Below are 18196 nucleotides of genomic sequence, written 5' to 3' on the forward strand. Positions count from 1 at the left end.
CATGATTACAAAATCAGGATATTTACAGAGGCAAAAACAACCAGGTGTAACAATGTACTGAGGAACTTCCTGCACAGAAAACTACTGCAGCCCTCACTCCTGAATTATTTTGTCTTCCTTTCTCTCTCTAAAGCTGTTGGCATGTTGGCCATGTCATCTTCTGTCATGCCCAAAAGTCCAAACCTGTGGTAAAAAGATGTCATGAGTTTGAGATTCTTCGTTGGAACCTCCACTTATGCATGATCATTACGCTGTTTGAAGACATCTTTGCACTACATTTTTCCAAAAATCATTCTATCCTATAACATATTTATCCCACAAACCACAGCCAAGAAGACACATTTTAACCTCAGCATGCAAACACACACACAATAACAATGCTAACACACTGATGTTAAGCAGTTACAATGTTTACTGTGTTCACCACCTTAGGTTAGCATGTTAGCAAGTACAGCGTAGGCTGATGTGAATGGCATTAATTTTTCAAGTAGGCATAAACCAAAGCATTGGACAAGTTTAAATGTTACCCTGAGGATGGCGCTAGATTAAAAAGTCAGAGGATCACCAACGTTAACAAAACTGCTCATGAGGGAGGCATTGATCTCTAGTCTGTACCATATTGAACGGCAATCCCTCTGATAGTTGAGATATTTGGACCACAGTGGTGGTGCTAGCATGGCTCAAATGTTACCACAATGTGAGATATTGCATGTGTACTCTTAATGAAAAAATTAAACCCTATACTTCTTTTACCACAGTATCCCCACTCCACTAAAATTATGTAAAACGCCCTCATTAGAGCTAAAATAGTCAAAATCTGAAATCAACCAAATTTACTGGCAATTAAGGCTTTGCAAGCCAATTTAGAGGATCAAGGTCCAACTCCTGCAGTAGATGTTCTCTTGGGGTTTCATTCAACATGCTAATCACTAGAATATGCAGCTGTATTTTACAGCAACTTTGATAGTAATTTGGTTTAATTAAGTTAAGTAGACTGGATACATTTTCTAAACAAAGTAGCTGTCTAACAGCTGTTTGTATGTTGTTTTATAGGGGTATAACAACCACTCAAACTAAAGGCACATGACAATAAGGTCACTGTCACTTCACTTTTGACTTATAGGACTGATTACACTGCAAGTCTCAATAAAAATACAACAAAGATAAGTATTGTTTGGACTGGCACACTAAATATGAGTAAAGACTCTGAGCTCACCAAATATTTTTTAGTCTTATCTTTGTTCCCTTATGTAGTGTTGGAACAAAACCAAATAGAAGCTTAACAGAGATAAATGGAAGAGCAAAAACGTTAGAAATATCCTAAAAAAAGGTTTCAGAACATTTTAGCAGACCGTTGGGGACTAGGAATCTAATCCTTAAGCAAACTTTAACACACTGACAACAAAAAAGAAACTTTAACAAAGCTGAGGCCATACGTTTTGTCTGCTAAATAAGATTAGGGAAGCATCTGGTAAAGTTTTGAAAGTCAGCTTGAAGCAGAAAGGTTTTAAACACTTTTTGTCTGTATAATTTTGCAATAAATTACATCAACAGGCCCGGCCTCACTGAGGTGAGTTACCTCGTCTTGCTAGTAAAACATCACAGTCTTGTCTCTTATCCCCAAAGATTCAATATCGCTCCTCAGATGACTTCACACAAGACAGAAATTTACTCTTGAACCATCTCCACTGTTCTTTCACATCATCATGTCTGTGTGTGCGCTGTGCAGGGATGTTTGTGTGTTTTATCCACCATGCTCTGGCAGAATTTCAGATATCATCCTCTAAAGCATAACTGACTTTAAGGTTAAGGTGAATTGTAATCAGAATTCACTTTTACAAAGACAAAACAAATGACTGCACTGTTCCTGTCACTTATTTAAAACTAATTCCAAATATTTTTGTCTCAGTTTTCAACATAAACTATGTTGAAAACCCTCAAGTGGGTTAATCGTACTTAGACCAATTTCTGAGCTAGAATTCCACTATAATGGCACTGCATGTCGCCATGATTTATGACATACAATATTGTCTTTGAAGTAAAAAACACCATTTATTACATTCCATTTGATTCCATTATAATCCAGCCTAGTGAAAGAACAGTTGTGCTCTCAAAGATACGCTGCTAGCTGGGAGCTCTGGGCTGCATTCATTTGAGGACAGAGAAATAGGCTTCACATTAAATCTGATTGTTCCTTGCCAAATCGAGACATGGCAACCACTGACTGAGCTCAGTGTGGAAAATGAGGTCTGATTGCACAGTGTGAACACCTTGCCTAAATGTCACAGTTTTTTTTGTCTGTATGTGTGCCCTAATTTTTCTGTCTAGACATGAGTCAGAGCTTCAGTGTGTGAACGCCGGACATGAGGAGCAAGTCCCGTATACCTGGAAATTATGCATGCCTGGTGACAGAACAAAACCGAAAAAAAGTCAATGGATTTGTGGGTGAGAGAGGGTGAGCATTCAGTGTGTTTGATGATGATACTTGCTGCATAAAAACTATAATCAAAGGAGAGAGATTCTTGGCCCCGATTTCAGCGGTGCTCTAGTGGGGATTCAGATAAGGTGAACCTCCCGTTATGGTGGAAAGAAGAAAAGCCTGTTGAGTGCCTGTAACAAATCTAGCAAGGCTGCAGAAAAGCCTCTCTCCTTGGTGCTTTCAATACCAACTGGAAAGTAGTAATACATTCATGTGAACACAAAAGCAGTCAAGAGAGGTGCTTAGAGTCTATGTTAGAGCTTCCCCTGAGGCTTTCACTACAATTTCCTCCCCATTAATTGTTGCTTTCAACTAAGGCTCAAATGAGCCGATCTATAAAAAGCTAAATGGGGACTACCTTGCAATTTAAAAATACAGGTGGCTCCTCTGGCCTTGGATAACTAACTGGTAGTGAACAACTTTTTTTATTCGCCTTTGGGGAAAGCAATGCTTTGCTTGTACAATTCAAACAAATCCACCCACATGGCCACTCCATCTGAGGTTTTGAGTTGCAAACGTTGACACAGAAAGTGATTTTCTTAATAGATTATCAACTGTAATTTGTCATCTATTGCTTCCCACAGAAGTGAATCAAAGCTGTCCAGCCTTTTTTTTTTTTATTCAGGCGGTATTGATGTCACTCACTGATGAATGTGACTCATGAGTGTCATTGTTTGAACATGTGACTTTATATTTGAGTGAGAGAGCACATTAGTCACTGTTAGGGGGCTTCACCTAACTATTTTCATTATCAATTAATCTGCTGATTATTTTGATACCATTTGTACGGTAAATACGAAGAGCAAGGAGACAGTTAGCTTAGTTTAGCACTAAGACTGTAAACGAAGGAAAAAGTTAGTCATGCTCTGTTCGAGAGTTAGCCCTGTTTGCCCTTTCACACAGGCGCAGTGAGAATAAAGGCACTGACCGTGAAGAATTTGACCAATGGGTCTGCTTCAACTGTGCGAGAACGACCAAACTTTGGGACATGTCAGAAATGTATACGAACATCCGACGCCCAATCGGGAGCAGTTCATCCGTCCTCGCTCCCCCCTGTACACTACACTGCCAAGGGCGTAAATTCCAGGGGGGTCGAGGGGGTCAGGACCCCCCCCCCCCCATCTAAGGGTTGTCCCCCCCTAGAAATATCATTAAAACAATGCTGTGTATTGTAAATAACATAATGATGTATACTTAAAATATCTGTGTAAGTAGTAAAACAATACAAACCCCCAAAAATGCTTTTTAAGTTTAGAAACATTTTGAGTTCCCCTTCCCTTGCCTCACAGTGGTTTGGTCCACTGCCTGCTGTACGTTAGGAATCGGATCTGCACTCGACTCACAGTCACGTCGGGTAGTGACAGGAATGTAGGAAGTAGGCGGTTCAAGGCTATTTTAATTCATTCATTCACAACGGATGAAGTTTTTCTTTTCTCAAATAGAAATGATGCTGAGTAATTAATGAATAAGTCATGACAAAAAAGTTCGCTATGTTAGTGTAATATAATGTAACGTTGCCTAGCTTGTTTAATAGCTTGTTGGATAGAAATGCACATGCTACAACTAACGTTACCACGGCAATAAGCCTAACGTTATGTGTGTGAACTGATATAAGGGTTAATATTGATGATCTACAGTTGTGTTTTGCTCAATATGAAGTTAAGTGGCTGATCAGTTAAATATATATCCTCTGTCCCAAACGAAACCTAATATTTATGTAGAGGACGCAAGATCATTTTATAATTATAATATGACCACGTGGTGAAGGTCTGGACTAAGGTCACTATGTCACAGGCAAAGGAGACAGAAAGAACTGAGGAACAGGGAGACCAGGGACAGTCAGGTATAGCGTCTCAGGTAAGTGTGTTGAGCTTAGTTCATATTTTTGGAGGTGTGTGCTGTCAGGGTTAGCACATGAGCGGGTTAAACAAACAATATAGCAATGTGTTTTTTGTGAGCTTAAGAGTTGCTTGTAGGTGGATTTTATCTTTGGACAGAGCCAGTCAGTTTCCCGTCTTTATGCTAAGCTAAGATAACAGTCTTCTGGCTGAAGCTTCATATTTTAACATACAGATACAAGAGCGGTATCAACCTTTTTATTGAACTCTCAGCAAGAAAGTTTATTTCCCAAACGTGCCAAACTATTCCTGTTAGTTTATTTATTCCATATAGTAGACAAGCCTCCTTTCTATGTCCATCCATGTTGCCTTCCACAGAATGCTTAAGTGTGTGTAGCCAGCAGGTAGGCAGGCAGGGAAGCAGACAGGAACAAGGTATGAGAAAATCAAAGTGGAAGACAGTTAATGAAACAGTGACCTTCAGGTCATCTGTGCTTGTTGCGCCAGAGATTTATTATTGGGCTTTGGCAGCACTTAACCCAGCACGATCACAAGGCCAAGCAACCTCAGAGGAATAGATGCATGATGTTTGCAGGTACACACACACACACAAACACGCACGTATACTTTTGATAACGGCTATTCTTAACATAGCGACAAAGGTCCCGCTAAGAGGCTGCTGTGCCTATAAATGCCTCTCGTGCGACCCTTGACCTTTTAAGATGCTCTGGAAATTCAATCAGGTGAGTTCCAACCCCTCTGTCATCAATCACCCCCTCTCCTTTGCTGCAGTCTTTGATTAATCGATTCAATCAATTACATGGACTGATAAAATGATTGATAACCTACATAAAGAATGTATACTCTTTACCACAGCATGTGATTTAACCTTGTTATTTATAAGCTGGATGCCTCAGCTAGGTCACACAATTTACTGTACTATATGATTACAGGGTGAACATGAAACTTCAAAAACCCCACCGTATGTTGCTACGATGAATGATAAATACTATAGTCAAAAAAATCACCACAGCGTACTGTATGTGCTGACATATGGCGTATGTGCTGACGTATTCACACTGCAGCTCTTCTATAGCGCTCGCTCTCTCCACTGCATTGTATAAATGGCTTTGCCTGACTTAGCTGAATTCAGAGCACATTCACACATGGCCACACCCTCTCCTCTCTTCATAAAGCTTGACCGAGAGTGTAATCTTCTAGAGCTTACTGTATTTACCCTTTGCAAACCAGAAAATGCTCACTTTAAAGCCCGGGACACAGACTTTAAGTTGCCCCACAGCACTTTGTTCATGCACATATTGAGCTCCTCTCATCATCATCCTGACAAAAGCAACTACACTCACACCAATGCCCAGCAGGTATACACCTGTGTATGAAAGCTAGCAAAGCAGGAGAGATGCACAGAGAGAATTTACAGAAGTTATGTGCAAATACCCCCAGAAGCAAACCTGAGCAGCTTGCAAATGCCAACTAAAATTTGCTCATCACATTGCTTCAAAAACATGTTTATAATGCTAGCAGTGCAGCAACAGTAATTCAGTTTGGCAGCCAGGCTCAAAAATAATCATTAGGAATTTGTTCTAGTAAAAAAATTTGGAACAAATGATGAGTAGGCCCTGATTAGCTCTGTGTGGCTGTGTAGTGGGAAATGTCCTTTATTGAGAATGTACACACACACACACACACACACACACACACACACACACACACACAAAAAATACAGAATATCACAGAGATGACTCATAGCATCGCAGAACTGTCAGATGTAAATTCCTAGTAACTGTACAATCCCAGAAGTATTGTATTGCTCTTCATAATACAGGCACAACACTATCTTTTATTAATGAGACACACTACATCTCATTTGGAATTGAACATTAGGCTCCACTGCATCCCTTCAGTATAAGCTGCTAAGCCAAATGTATGTTAAACAGCATATGAATGAGGCTTTCAGTGTGTGCCAATATTCCAGGAACCAAGGGACACAAACATGCAGAGTGCACACACAAAAACTCAATTTCCCAGTGGCCTCATTTCCTCTCAGCTGCGTGGCGGTGACATTTAAATAAGCATCTGATTAATAATCTCTGCTAAAGTGGTTGATCAAGCTAATGAATGGCTGCCATTAATCACACCCGGCACAGCTGTGGATGGAATTGGAGAGACAGACAGAGGAAGAGGTAGAGAGAGGGGAAAGGAAAACATTTTCACTCTACAGTATGATTACTTCCAGCCCTTTCAATCACAACTAAAGCACAATTTTGATAGAGGGGATTGTCTCTTTCATATTTTCACATTTCCTTGTATTGAGTGTGTGTCTGCAGTTTTCAATCTAGCAGGTCACCTAGCTTTCAACTCCCAAAACAAACATGCATGTTGCATTCTAGACTATTCAAAAACACTGCCAGAGCAAACAAAATGCTATTTTGATAAAAACCTCTTTTTAATCAAATGGTGCTGTAAAGATTATCTATATAGCTAATACCCGCTCAACAGGGCTTTGTTGACCCCACGGATGACAACCCGACTACACAGAACAGTAGCTGTGAAAAGATGAGGCCACAGGATCTGTCGGGGACTGATAGGATTCACCACACCCTGGGTGTCATGGTCAGTGAGCTGGGTCTGTGCCCCGAACAGCGATTAGCAGCGATGTGTACCCCAACGCCACGCCCACAAGCAACACCAGCTACAACAATCCTGCTAAGAACTGTACTCGACTAGTCTGCAGAGGAAAAAAAGAGAAAGAACAGTGTGTGTCTCATGCTTATGGAGCACAAAGTGACATGAATAACAATTCCTGTTGTTTATCCAGGGAAGCTTAACTCACTCCGCTTCAATATCATGAAGCCTGCCCTTGACCTGTATTTATCACAACAGCTGCCGGAACTATAATACACAGAATGCAAAAATGGTGTGTGACACAGTGGGGGGTGGGTAGCTTAGAAATCTCAATGGAAAAAAGCTGCTTGGTAATCCAAACCCCCATCTCAACCATTAATGGTTCAAGTGCCCTTGAGCAAGGCACTTAACCCCAATACTGTATGTCCGAGTGGAGGTGTTCAGTATCCAGAAGTATCAGTTAAAAAAAATAAATAAATAAGAGATCATCTGTCGGAGCTTGGAGGACGGACTGTCCCAGCATTTCAGATATAGATTACAAGAACTGTGTGATCTCTGCCCTTGTGTGTGAACTAATGATTCATGTGATACATTATTGATCTCCATAAGGGAAGCAGCTATACTGTAGGACAGATCTCAAAGCAAATAGGGATACAGTGTCTTGCTCAAGGCCAACTCAGTAGGGCAAACTTGGACACTCAGGGTCATCTTGTTCATCTCAAACCTCTGAACCAGTGGTTCGCAAGCGGTTTTAGTCCAATGTAACCCCATGGCCCGGTCAGATTACTGTAACTAGTACCCCTTCATCCACACCAAATGTATTTATTATATACAAGTGGATATACAGTAGTTCAAAAGTGCTGTGGGGCTGATCGTATATACACAATGAGTGCAGTCAGAATTTTCTCTACATTCATGTGTGAACTTAAAGCACAAGACAAGTTTGAACAACGTGAGTATTGTAATCATATCAGATTGCATTTAAACTTTGCTTTTTTTTAACATATTAGGAAAATTACACTGACTCGAAGATGAGACTGGCTGCTGTATGTGTGTGTGTGTGTTTGTGTGGTCTTGAGAAAAGTGGTTCAAATTAGATGGAAGAACAGGTTTGTTGCCTTGAATATAAAGTTTGGTTTGAAAATATGGTCATTTACGATGTAACAGCCTGGATTTGCACTCCTTAAGTAAATTAATGAGTTTCTTTTGACCTGTAAGGGTCAAAGTAAAAAAAAAAAAATTATATATATATATATAATGGATGAATCAGTTTAATCACAACTTGATGACAGGCAAACTTCAAAAATAACACCGGAGTCCATCATTGGTCGTCATTATGGACAGGGGACACATTTTTCTCATCCAACCCACCCAGCACCATAAAACTTTGCATTGGCCCCCCTTGGGCCTTTGGCTGCAGTCATCTGTACCCTTTGACCCCCCCTGCCTGACAGTGACTGTTGAAATCAATCACAGGTTTTTATTTAGGGTTTTTAAAATTGATTTTTTTTTTCAATTTAAAGGGTTAACTTACTTAGGTAAACATATTTAATATAAGACAAACTAGGTGCATTGATATCTATATATAAATTGCATGTCCATCTATTATGCGTATATCTCTCGAACCGTTCAAACTCGACAGGTGTCTTGTTACGGGCACGAGTAAGTCCAGTGCCAAGTTTGACGTTGTTTGGATTAGAAATGCAAAAGATATCGTTAAATACACCCACCTTAAAGATGATTAGGAACACCTGTAAGATTTCTCGTTAATGCAATTATCTAATTAGCCAATCACATGGCAGCTGCTTCGATGCATTTAGGGGTGTGGTCCAGGTCTAGACAATCTCCTGAACTCCAAACTGAATGTCACAATGGGAACGAAAGGTGATCTAAGCAACTTTGAGTGTGGCATGGTTGTTGGTAACAGACGGGCTGGTTTGAGTATTTCCCAATCTGCTCAGTTACTGGGATTTTCACGCACAACCATTTCTAGGTTTTACAAAGAATGGAAAAGGAAAAACATCCAGTATGCTGCAGTCCTGTGGGCGAAAATGCCTTGTTGATGCTAGAGGTCAGAGGAGAATGGGCCGACTGATTCCAGCTGATAAAAGATCAACTTTGACTCAAATAACCACTTGTTACAACCGAGGTATGCAGCAAACCTTGAGGCGGATGGGCTACACCAGCAGAAGACCCCACCGGTTACCACTCATCTCCACTAAAAATAGGAAAATGAGGCTACAATTTACACGAGCTCACCAAAATTCGACAGTTGAAGACTGTAAAAATGTTGCCTGGTCTGAGGAGGCTCGATTTCTGTTGAGACATTCAGATGGTAGAGTCAGAATTTGGTGTAAACAAAATGAGAACATGGATCTGTCATGCCTTGTTACCACTGTGCAGGCTGGTGGTGGTGGGGGTGTAATGTGTGGGGAATGTTTTCTTGGCACACTTTTAGGCCCCTTAGTACAAATTGGGCATCGTTTAAATGCCACAGCCTACCTGAGCATTGTTTCTGACCATGTCCATCCCTTTATGACCACCATGTACCCATCCTCTGATGGTTACTTCCAGCAGGATAATGCACCATGTCACAAAGCTCCAATGATTTCAAATTGGTTTCTTGAACGTGACAATGAGTTCGCTGTACTAAAATGGCCCCCACAGTCACCAGATCTCAACCCAATAGAACATCTTTGGGATGTGGTGGAACGGGAGCTTCGTGCCCTGGATGTGCATCCCACAAATCTCCATCAACTGCAAGATGCTATCCTATCAATATGGGCCAACATTTCTAAAGAATGCTTCCAGCACCTTGTTGAATCAATGCCACAAAGAATTAAGGCAGTTCTGAAGGCGAAAGGGGGTCAAACACGGTCTTAGTAGAGTGTTCCTAATAATCCTTTAGGTGAGTGTATATAGGTAAAAGAAGCAAACATTGGCTTTTGCCGCTCTAGCCGCTGGCCAGTCTCTCTCTCACCCTGAGGACCAGAGACAGAGAGCAGCGGAGCTTTGGCAGCTAAAATGTGACATACACCTCAGACCCACAAAAATGTGCAAAGTTGCGCTACTTTGGACTGTCTTTGACTTTAAATAAACAAACAACAATTCCCAAATTAAGGACGTTTTAGAATTACACACATGCAAAGCACAGCCAGCTAAGTGGCAGCGAGATGTATCTGTATATGTTTGTCTGTGTTTGGAGGGAAGGTAACCTGTACATCACACGCAGATGCCACATGCAGAACGCTTTACAACAGCGGGGAGAGTCTTTTCCTGCTATCGTATTAAGTTGCTGTGAGCTGGCAGAACATAACGTAATCCTTCACAGCGCTGTGCAATGCGAGAAAATCTGTGAGTTGAACCGGGCAGACACAGCACCTTTCATCAGACTCACCCTGGGTCGGGTTAATTAAGTCTACTGCTAACTTACAACACTAATAACATTACCGTCAAATCCATACTTTACTGTTAACCATCAAGCCTCTAAACCTGTATGGACATGAGCACCTCTGCTGAAGTGTTAAATTCATTAACAATCATACGACACGAGACAATGTCTCTCTCTCTCTCTCTCTCTCTCTCGCACACACATGCTCCTGTTCTGGTGGTTGATGAACGCAGATATGTGCTGATTAGCTCTCATAACGGGCCGGATGGGTAGCACACTGCCATGAGTCCATGACGCTAATGTCTGATTACTCCACATTTTCATTGTGATATTTTGTGATCCTTTAGTTTTGATTTCATTGACCAAAATGTCACTCAGCTCACTGAGCAAACTGGTGTTGCAGCAGAAAACCTCTTATTTTGTTAATGAATGAATCATGCTCATTTCATCCATTAATCCATCTCTCTGTCCACACATCCCTCTATAGTTTGTTTCTATAACATTTCTAATGTTACCTATAGACTAACAGTTTATATGCCATATACTGTAGATTGAATAAAAGTGTACATCATGATTTTAGCTTTGAGAGGACCGCAAGAAGTTTGGTTGCTGGGATGGAGTTTCACTTCATTTTGCACTTTTATTCACAGTGACGGATTTGAGAATTTAAATTTAAAGAATAAAGTTTATGGTCTGTGTTTAGTTATGCATGTGTGCAAATTGTTAACTGCTTTCATTCTTCTCTTCTCCTTCCTCCCTCCCTCCCAGAATGCCTCTTGGAAACAATGACATTGGGCACAGAGCAATGCTACTCAAGCACCTTGTGAAAAAAATGTGAAATGACAAAAGTACCCCATCCTACATGAATGTGTGTGTATATGTGTTTGAGCATATACTGCAGTGGTGTAGTGGTGTCTAGCTACATGGGCATGCTGCTGCGGAGCTATTATTTTACTGTTGGGTAGTTTTATTTGCAACAGTGCATCAATAAGACATCATATGTTTTGTATGTAGTAGTTTTCCATGACTGGTGTTTTCACAGACCAACAGAGGAAGGTACAACATGCTTGTTAATAGATCTTAAAATCTCAGCAGATGTTCAGGTAAAAGTGTTATGAATGGCATTGATCACCAACACATGTAAAATTCTGAGGTTCAGCGGCTGCTGATGTAGCATTGTTAACCAATGTTAATGTGGGGATAATTCTTCCTTTAGCTTGTGACTGTCGTTGACTTCATATTTGTAGCTGCATACCGGTCCACAAAACAGGTTATGGGACGACAGCAAGGGAAATAACTTTTGTTCCTTGTGGTTATCCAGAAGATAGTACTTTACTGCACCTAAGGTGGTACAACTGTTGCCTGAAAGGAGGAACTGCCTTAAAGGCTAAACACAGGGAACACAAATCCCATCTACACCGTTAAAGGGGAACATCAAAATCTGTTTACATGTCTTAGGGAGTGTTATTGCATGAAAAAAGTTGAATAAAGCCTATGCGCAAAATCTGATAAATTGCCTCAAGTGATGTCACTTGAGTAAGGATTGGTAGGGGCTGAAGACTACAAGTTTGAAAATGAAAAGAATCTGTGGTTGTGGAGTTACGCGCCCCATCTCTACTTGAGGCTAGAAGCTACATTTGCTGCGATGAGCATAACACACCATCATGTCCCCCCGCACTGTCAGTGGTTGACAGTGTTGGGAAAGTTCACTTTCTACATGAACTAGTTCAAAGTTCAGTTCACAGTTCCAAAAATGAACTAGTTCATAGTTCTTTTTATCCATATGTTGCTGCGAACTATTATTTTTCTAAATTATTGCCACAGCCGTTATAGAACCACAGACAGCAATTATTTTATCAGTTTTAACACTGAAACTATGCGTAAGATTTCAGCTTCATATCCAATCAGTTCATTGTGCCGTTTCAGGACACTGGTGGCTGGTGTTGCCAGATTGGGTGTTTTTACTATTATATATTATATATTAAGGCCTGTTTACGGTGTGTTTTAGCCGGGTTTTCGCCTGCAAGGCTCTATAGAAATCTGGCACCCTATTGAACGAAGTTAAACTGAGAGAGAGTGCCGTTCACAGACACCAGAATGAACAAGTTCACAGTAACGTTCATCGGGCAGTAAAACAGTACGTTCAGTTCACGTTCGCCCAAAATATGAACGACTTCATGAACTATCGTTCAATGAACGCGTTCAGGCACAACACTGGTGGTTGAATTGTATTGTGGGTAATAGGGGCATCAGATTTTGACAAGGAAGAAGAAACAAGTGGATATCTCTAGTTCCGTTGCATCAATTTCGACAGTGTTATTTTTAAACTGTCCATTGTGAGCCCGACAACATTGTTGGAGTGTAGTGCTAAATCAGTGAAATACTGTTTTGATGCCATAAATTATGTATATTCATATATATCTGCATCTACACACCACTACACCTCTGGCATACTGTATATGCGGCTACATCTGATTGCAAGCCAATTTGTGCAAATGACTGTGCAGCTTTGTCAATGGTGTTTGGTGTTTTAAGCCCCCAACTTCGTCTTCCAGGCAACGCTGCCTGGAAGGCACTAGGATTAGGCAATGGTTAGGGTTAGGTTTTTGGGTTAAAAAGTAACGCCTGGGATAGGGTTAGGTGCCTTGAAGTCGACGGTCGCAGAGCTGCCTTGAAGTCGACGTTGGGGGCTTAATACACCATTGAGCTTTATCAATGCAGAGCGCACGTTTTGTTTTTAGTGCTTGTGCATTTGATTGTGTATCTGTACAAACTCTTGTGTGTGTGTGTGTGTGTGTGTGTGTCTGTGTTAGATGCACTGGTGGCTCAGATAGGAACCCATTCCTGATGGAGCAGTTAGTTGTCCCTAGGCATCACAGGTGTTTCTATCTACGTGACGCCCCAATGACAGACACATTCCATCCAAGTTCCATTTGGGCAACCATGCAATAAATCAACACAACATCGCCACTCTGTCACTCATTACTGCACACAGAGTGTCTGAGAGAGAGAGAGAGAGAGAGAGAGAGAGAGAGAGAGAGATACAATGACATAAAGGGACAGAGCGAGGACAGTTCTGCTGATCTGCAAACAATGCACCCCCAAGAAAGGTAATTTGAGAGTCTGATTGCTTTCTTGAGATAGTGTTTCATTTTGCTGTCATGGAATTATGAGAGGTAGCAGAGTCCTGTTTCAATTTTCACTGCCGCTCTGCATCTGTTCCAGAGGGCCCAGGGGGGAATCAGTGGCTCACAGACTTTTCTATGCCAACCACAGGCTACAATTTGACCCAGTGGGGTGATAAACTGCAGCCATATACACTAGCTAGTGGCCAATACAAACACAAGTGGATTTAAGGGAGGAATGCAGAACAAATGGTTAGCCAAGTTAGCGCGGTAACAGTTATGGTAACATGGTTTAAGATTAAAAATAATGCGATTTTAAAGTGAAATTGTGTCTAATATTAGCCTTTAAATAGACTGAATCAGTGAGCAGAGGAAAATAAAGGGTGTGGAGAAACTAGGGGTGGTACGGTTCACAAAACCCACGGTTCGGTTCGTATCACGGTTTTAGGGTCACGGTTTTCGGTTCAGTACGGTTATTATTTTTTCTTTAACACTCCAGAATATACTTCAGCATATAGCTAAAATTAGCATATTGAATGCATGTTGCACAAAACGTGCACACAGTGGCAGTTCTATATTGTTTTATTTCATCATAGGTAACGTGAAATCCAAAATGTTCCCACACACCAGACTATAAACGACGCTGGCGCATCCTCCAGCTCTGGGAAGCCTCTCTCCCACTTGACATTTCTGCAGGTGACGTGACCTGCAGCGGCACCCCACTCCATTTGAGAAGCGGTCGGCTCGGTGTCTCTCAAAATCTGATGAAAATCTTTTAAACTGACCTTTGTCGATCTGAAATGAAGACAGATTCAACAACTGCATGGCCTATTTCTCGCTTAAAATGTTTTCAGAAACACGTTTCGTTGAACTATTTTAGTACAATATGAGATCGTATTCTGAACGATCCGCCATGACAGTCTGTTTTGAAATTTGGGACCAGCCAGACCCATGTGACGCAATCGTCCAATCAGCTGCCATGGGTTGCGTTTGTCACGCCCATCCCGCTCGTCATTTCCAACAAGTGTTTAACATAGGTGTCGAAAGTGGGCACTACGGCAGTAAGAGGTTAGTGCACATTAACAGTGTACTGACGAACCGTGTGGTACACACATGCTCCGAACCGAGACTAGCGAACCGCGGTTGTGGTTGTTAAGAGAGATGGAAAGACTGACAGAGGCAAAGCATGAGAGAGAGAGAGAGAGAGAGGAGAGAGAGAGAGAGAGAGAGAGATTAAGAAACAGGGAGAAAGATGTAGATTGAGACTTTGGCCTCAGGGCTCCACGGTTTCGTTCACTCTTCCATCACCAAAGTTACTGACAAATTGTTGAAAAGAACTGTAAGAGGATTTACAGCTGCATTAAGAATATGACACCACCAGTGCAGCAGTATAGCACAACAAGAGCTCCAAAGGCAGAGTAAGCTGTAAAACCTACAGTTCTGGTAACAATCACAGCTGTCAGCCGTGCTGGATACATTTCCAACATTCATGTTCCCTTTGAGAACATAATCCCTACAGCACATGAGCTACTACGACAGCTACTTCTAACGTCTATTTCTGGAAAACAAGGCTGGGCGGTATGGAGTACAGTTTACTACTCCAGTACACAAGTAATGCATTTATAGAGTGGCACATTTCCTTTGAGGAACAATCGAAAAGAGATATTTGAACGTTGAGCACTTGAGAAAACAGCAGTACCCAAAACTGAGACTAAGAGGGAGATAATGTAATTAGACAGCGGCTTTGGAGAATGGCTGTTAAAATCCAATTTGACTGCATTACTATAAGTATTTTGCACCAGTGGTGAATAAATTAATGAGTATTCAAAAGTAATTACTGAGACCAGTAGCAGCAGATTTCACTTAATACAATACACATAGGAATTTTTCAATTTACATTTAAATTTCACTGTTAATTGTATCATTTAAAGGGGGCACTTCACTGGGCCTGTTCTGACCTGGTATTAAAATGCGATCTGAGTGATCCGATCGCAAGTGGAGAGCTCTAGGTGCGTGTTTTTTCAACTGTCTGTAGAATGTGTCTCCAAATGTGATCAGTGATCTGATCACTCAGGACGAATGTTAATGCCAGGTGAAAAACAGGGTCACTGATCCAGAGCCGGTTTAATAGTCATAGGGAGTACTCCTCAGTTTGACAAAACAGCTAATGTCTTCTGAGACTGTGAAAGGAGCTTAATCAATAATAATCCTTATTGATCCTTAATAATAATAATCCTTATGTAACCACAAAGATGTGTATGTTGAACAGGCAGGGAAGGTCAGTGGAAAAGAAGCTATCAAGTTGCATTATGGGAAGTGTCCAGTGATTTTGGAGCTTGACCCATTCTCAGGACTGAAATGCAGGATATCTTGGCCTCTACTGCAAAAAATAAATAAATCTGTTTGTCATGAGACCCCTGACCGAACTAATTTGTACTCTTTAAGACCTGCAAAAACATTTTTTGGTACTCTCTTTTAGCTCTATTTAGGTCTCCACCCACTCTCTTTTAGCTGCTATTCTCTAGCTTTGTCTGTCTGCAGTATGGTGCTTGGCAGGTAGCATAGAGAAAGATTTTAGAGGTTTTTGCTAAACACTGTGACCAAAAACGATGCCATCAGACCAGTTAGACTGAGCCACAACGCTAAAGTTGTTGCCTGGGAAGCCAAAACTAGAGATGAAAGACACTAAAACACTCAGTAGAACTGAAAAAAAAATATGTGAGCTCATCGCTACAAACAACCCCCATACGTACACTTAGTTGTGATCAATTGTAAAATATTGATTATAGCTGCTTTAACTAAATCCAACTGGACCTATTACTGTACATCATACTACATCAAAATGAGGCTAACATCTTGTGTGTAGCTTGGAGCCTGGTTGGAAACAGTTCCTAAGGCTTCTTCCCACCTGATTAGATGTTAAGCTGCAACAACAGTTCTTAGGGACCGTTTTTCCTCAGCAGCACCTCTGATGGCTCACAACTAATAACCACCCCACCTTCTTCACACATGTCAGCAAGGCGCTGCTTTCAGTTGTCACCAAGGACATGCAGCTTGTTTTAACGCCCCCAACACTGGCTTCTCTGACCACACAAACACTGCAGGTAACCGGGCCAAGTGAGCATGTCATAGGGAAAGATGAAGTGAAGCTACTAGACCCTGCACAAACCCACAAGCTTAGATTTCCTGTCTTCATTACTTTGACCCCTGTCTTTTGGGATGCACCAGGTTTTAAATAGTCTGAATCAGAATGGAAATATTCTGTATGGTGGGCCTTTGTTATTTAATTCCACATTTGATCGAACTAAACTGGATCAATTTCCTCTTTTACGTACAGATTTGTTTACATAATTGTTTCTTCATGACGATAAAAGTAGGTTGGATCAGTTAGAATTGGATTCTTTGGATTAATTTCCTCCCTACGAAATCATAAGCTCATAATAAAAGTGATATACTGTACTCATTGTTCTGTGTGCCATTGTCTGTTACTCTGCCTTGCTCTTACCCTTGCTGACATGCAGTCTATTTCCAAAACACTTTTCCTGCTAAATTTCGCCAACAAATATGTATTGTGCATTTAGGCCATAACAGGCAGGAAATATTTATGCCGGTCAGCAAATTATTTTTGGAAAGACTGCTCGACAGAATGTCTGGTAGTAAACTGCTGAATCTGGCTTCACACCAACTGGAACAATCATTTCATTGGATTTTATTAAGAGAAAAAGAAAATTCACTTTGTGTACATCAACGATTGTGTCAATTCTCCCAAAATGTCATATAAAGTATGAAATTGCATACAATTGCCTGGTAAGTAATCACCTAGAGAGGTTAAACATTATAACCAGGCTGAGTGCTTTACTTGCAGCAGAGCATATTTTTAAGCCATGGTCATAACACCCAAATAAGTGAATGCAATCAACAGTGAAAGAGAGAGAGAAAGAGAGAGAGAGAGAGAGAGAGAGAGAGAGAGAGAGAGGGATGCTGGAGAAGGGCAGCGTGGTACTCTTAGTCACATACTAATAGAAACAAAATGTATATCTGCACACCGAGAACTGCATTTACACTTTCAACTTTAGGTTTTACTGTTTGCCAACGATTTGGGAACAATGAAACGGCTAAAATACCTTAACACTGAATCAAAATGGGAGTGGCTTTGGAAATCCAAATGCCTTAAGTATTTCAATAATTTGAAAACCCCTCTTTTATTTGCATTCCATTCATTATATTACTGACAGTTATAGACATAATATTATTGACAGTTTGATAAAAATACTTGATCATCAAAACATTTTGTCAAGAAAAAGTAAGGAACCTTTATTGTTTCATCTTGCTTTATACATCATATGCCACTGTAGGCAGGTTCAAAGCAGCCACAAGCACTCAAGCTTGAAATCATCAATCACAAATTCACTTCAGATAAATACTGTATGTGCTAAATATTCACGAGAGCCAATTCGTGTAACACAGAAACTATGAAATGAAGCCACTGCAGAAATCCCACATTTTACACACTTTCTTAGCTGTTGCTTCACCCTCAAGAGGACATTAAAATCCAGCAGGTGTTTCTCAAGGAAAAAAGGAAACGCAGAGGGAAAAGTCTTCTACCGTGTGTAACCGTGTGTTAAAAAAAAAAAGCTGAGTAAAGTATTTCCTACCTGGAATCACAGCGGAGCAGAGCAGGTCAGAATGAGTATCTGTCAATTCCTCTATCACACTGATC

The 18196-nt window shown here is 40.9% G+C and overlaps 1 protein-coding gene across 3 annotated transcripts in view; it reads right to left on the reverse strand.

Annotated features, from left to right (window-relative positions):
• The window catches only part of neto1l (neuropilin (NRP) and tolloid (TLL)-like 1, like), a 90704-nt gene that overhangs the window by 25783 nt on the left and 46725 nt on the right, over positions 1-18196 (reverse strand). The window lies entirely within an intron of this gene.

Source organism: Perca fluviatilis, chromosome 22, assembly GCF_010015445.1.
Source record: "Perca fluviatilis chromosome 22, GENO_Pfluv_1.0, whole genome shotgun sequence".
In the NCBI taxonomy this organism is placed as follows: domain Eukaryota; kingdom Metazoa; phylum Chordata; class Actinopteri; order Perciformes; family Percidae; genus Perca; species Perca fluviatilis.